Below are 4646 nucleotides of genomic sequence, written 5' to 3'. Positions count from 1 at the left end.
TCACCTCCAGTCTCCCCCCTGCATCCCCCGCAGTCGCGCCACTCCCTAGAGCTTGGGGCTGCGAAGAGGGTTGACATTGTAACAAAAATACAGGACCACCAACGCGTCAGTCTGGAGACCCTTCCCAGCAGAGCCGCTGTTTCTGAGCCCCGTGGTGACTGCTGCTTGCTATTTCTTCACGCGCTTTTCAGGGATCCTACACCCCATCAGTGGCAGAGCAATTGGTTTGCAGTGGCACCGAATAAAAATTAATCGCTCCCAGCGGTGAGTAGTGGTTCAAACTAGTCTTATAATCATGTGGATTGTAATTTCTTTACGCAAGCATAACAATATCTAATCTAATTAAAGATAGAACCTTCTGGGAACATGGCAATTGTAATACACAGTACAACCTTCTTGCCTCGTGGCCTGGGTGTCCCCTAGGTGGCCCTTCTCCGGAGGTCATTGTGAACTCCCCGAACTCACTCAAAATGCCACTGAAAATACCCCTGATGCCCTGATGGCCTGGGGGTATCATCACGCAGTAGTGCTTCACAGAAGCAGCTTCGGCTGTACGTGCGATCTTGGAAACAAGCCTCTTCTGACCCGGTGTACACAAAAATCAGCCCTCCTGGAGACCCTGTGCCTCTGAAACGTAAACGCAACGCCTTGAGTTTAAGCTGTTTTTTCTAGTTCTAAAAGCACTGCACTTTAGGATAGACGATGCTTTCGCATTATCATACCATTGATGTTGAACAATGACCTTGTTTAGAACACTCTGGAGTAGAACTTTAAACACCATGTGTTAACCTTAAATTTAAATCATTTTTCTAACAGCGGGGCCATGTACTTAGGCTCCAGGCGAGATGTTAGGGTTGAAATTGCCCTGGTGAGATGTACCAGGACACGTGCCGACTGCTAAAAGCTACAGATGCTGCAGATAGTATTTTAAGGATTATGCTTGGTGTGCACGTTATTGCACGTAAACTAATTAGGTCCTCAGAATTGATACCTGGTGGCTCAGGTTTTAAAAACATGATATTAAGAAAAGCAACGGCCCATCACTCATTTCCTTTCTCCTACGTGAGCGGGAGGCAGAGGATGCAATGCAGAGGAAAAGTCCTAACCTCTGCAGTGCTGGCTCGTGCTCCTGGATGGAGTCTTTCCAAATTCACGGAATTCTCTTGGCTCTTGGCAAGACTCTGATTTACAGACTACATGAGTATTTGTAGTCTGCTTTTTCTGTGCATTCTCATTTGCATACAGGGAGATGTTTGTGCTCTGATAACTTTTCCTTCCTAAAGATTAGCTTGTCAGTGATACAGTTCTTCTCCTGTGTTCCTCAGAACTAGTGTATAAAGTTAACCTATCGGAAGACTATCTGGTGAGTTTCAACAAAGTGAAAAATTTAGTCTTGAGAAAGAAGGCAGAATGTTGATGCCAGTTTTCAGAAGTTGACTCCTTTGGTTATAAAAAATCTGGTTTGTTTTGTTTTTCCCCCATGATATCTTGACTGGCTGCAGTTTTACTGCTTCACAGAACTTCCAGCAAAACATTATATTACGGGAATCATGTGAGACTTGAAACTCAGAAGTTGTGATTTGATGGAAAGGCCTTTAAAATTTTGGTTGAGACCATAAAACCACTGCAAAAGTAAGATCCTCTTTTTCTGAAAGACTGTAAGGTCTTGACTGAATGTGAGCACCCTCAGTAATATGAAGGGCAGCTTTCTTGCCCATACCATGAGAGGGATGTTTTATCACATTTGCTGTATGCCTAGGGCTATAATTTGGATCTGAAATGTCTCCCAGAGACCTGCATTAAAGGATTGCTCCCTATTGGTACTATTGGGAGGTGATGGAAACTAAGCGGCAGAGCTTAGTGTAAGGAAGTGAAATCATTGCAGGCTGGCCCTTGGAAGATACAATGGGCCTCTCCCTGTCCCTTTTCCTCTCCCTCTGTTTTCCTTGTCCCTCTCTCTTTTTCCTTGTCCCTCTCTTTCTGCTTTCTAACTGCTACAAGGTGAACAGTTTCCTCCACCATGTGCTCCACCACCACAGGCCCAAAAATGACGAGGCTGAGCAACCATGAACTGAAACCCCTGAAACCATAAGTCAAAACAAACCTTTCCTTTTTTATCAGACACTTTAACTTGGATATTTGTTACAGAGATGGAAAGCTGACTACTACACCCAGCAAAAAACAAGATTGTGAATAAGACTGGTCACTCAGAGATGAAAACAGTCATCTTGGTACATCTCTTGTACTTTATGTTTCATCCAGCATGATGATGGTGCCACTCAGAGTCCTGAGTAGGAATTATCACCTACCCAGCCCTCCTGCTTTAGTCTCCTATGGATGTTTTATCTATAACTCTACCTTCTGCCTCTCTGTCAGCGTTCACGTAAAAAGTCATTCCATAACCATATTGAGTACCAGGTACTTGGACTGAGTATAGAGCACTGGCTCTTGGTAAACTTGCTCTAACTCAGAGGCACACAGCCCAATGATTATCCAACTGTGTGGGTCACTGTAGGGGAAGGGCATGCAAAATGGTGTCGGGAAGGACTCTGCAGAGAAACTGTTGCCCCAGTCTGCCTGAGTTCAAAGCCCAGGCATTGAGGTGCTACACCTCACTGTCTTCCTGTACCTCAAAGTGGAGTTGTAAAGCGTTTGAGCACAATGAGACATGGCCAAGGACATTCCAGGCTACAGAGCGGAAGCAGTGGGCAAGAACAGGTGTATCAGTAGAAGGTAAGGAGAACACAGGTGGCCACTGAGGCCAGCTAGCCGTGAGATGAGCAACTGCAGGAGCGGGTGTCTGAGATGCTAGGAAAGCAGGGAGGGATGCATTTCATGCACATTTTATGGAAGGGAAAATTAATAAAAATTGGGGAAAGAAGCCAACACTGGAGGAATCCGTATGGGAGAAAAATGCTATCTTTGGAAGAAATAGGTATTATGAAACAAGAAACTGCTATGGGGAAACGATAAGAGAAAATCACCTTTTTCCTTCCACAATTGTTCTGCAAATTTATTTGCTGTTTTTCTTTTCCACTGTAGCAGCACCGTGACATGACTATGTATGTGCTTGTTTTGACTGTCTCGTCTATAGGATTGCTTCTGCACAAGCTGTTATGCCTGACACATAAGAGGTCCTCGGTAAGTATTTGTTGAGTGAATGACATGTTTGGCATGCGGTTTAAAATATCAGGAAGGTGATTAGTGGGCAGATGTAGCTTTGGAATGTATCTGTACAGGTGATAGCAGAAGCCTGAGAATGACTAAGATCCCTGATTAATAGAATTGGAGAAAGGATAGAGGAGGGTGGGAGCAAAAGGAGAATCTCCCAAAGAGAGCAAGGAATCCTCCCAAAGGTAAAAAGGTGGCTCAGGATTCTATAACTTACTCAGCTACCTTCATACCTCCACCACTCCTCACAACTTCTTCGATACCTTCCCTGTAAAGCCAGGGAAGCGTGAGGCGGGCGTGTCTCACTGGTAATGTCGCTGCGTTCTGCAGTTGTCGTGTGAGAATAGGGACATATTTTCAAAAGATAACAGACAGCTCAAATGTTATGGAAAATCTTACATTTTCAAAAATGTTGCCAGCTAGCCCAGATATTTTTAAGGTGCAGGCCAAACAAAATAGTCACGAGCCAAGTTTGAGTAGCAGTGTACCGTCGCTGAGTTTTATGCCTTGTAGTTCATTCAGCAGCTCTTTTGCCCACAGGAGAAAAATACCTGAGTTTAGTACTTCAGTTAGGTCTGAGCTTTCTTATGTGTGTGGGGGTACAGAAGCCTTCCCTAAACCTGGGTAATGTGAGGCGACATTTGCTCCTCATCTTTGTGGCCCACCCCTTTTCTCTCCTCTGTGCATGGCTTCTGCCTTTCACACCATTGCTTGATTTCAGGGCTATTCCAGTACTTCTAGAGGTCTCCAGTGCCGTCTGAATCATTAACCCAGTGAGGTTTCCTGATCTTCACTCTTTTCTAAATTTTGAAATGCGTCTTTATTATTCATTCAGTTCCAGCTAATAGAATATTCAAATTAACAAAATTCATTAATTCATTTAAATGGTTGCTTGGTAATATGTAATTTGGGAATCATTTCAGAGACTATATGGGACTGACTTTTTTTGAGCCATCTTAAGTATTTTAAAGGCTGCATCTCACAAGCCTTAAGTATACTCACACTGTTACGCAGCAATAGATCTCTACAACTTTTCTATCTTTGAAAACTGAAATTCTATTGCTGTTAAACACTAATTGCTCCTCCCTTTTTTCCTTTAGGGATTATCTTTCTGCCTTCTATTTCTATGATTTTTGACTACTTTGGATACTTCATACAGGTGGAATCATATAGCGTTTGTCCTGTGAGTGGTTTATTTTATCTAGCAAAGTATACTGCAAGTTCATCTATACTGTAGCATATGACAGGAGTTCATTATTTTTAAGGCTGCATACTTTCCATGCTTTGTATGCACGCCACTTTCTTTATTCATTCCCTGGTCACTGGACTTTTGTACTGCTTGTCCCGGTAGCTGTTGTGATAATGCTGCAACGAACATGGGTACGCAGATATCTCTTTGAGATTCTGCTTTGAATTCTTTTGAATATTTACGCAGACTACTGATCAGTTTCATGTTCTGAGCAACCTCCACACTA

This window comes from Chinchilla lanigera, unplaced genomic scaffold (assembly GCF_000276665.1).
Source record: "Chinchilla lanigera isolate Chin_1 unplaced genomic scaffold, ChiLan1.0 scaffold00030, whole genome shotgun sequence".
NCBI classification, from domain to species: domain Eukaryota; kingdom Metazoa; phylum Chordata; class Mammalia; order Rodentia; family Chinchillidae; genus Chinchilla; species Chinchilla lanigera.
Note: the sequence above shows the minus strand (reverse complement) of the source record.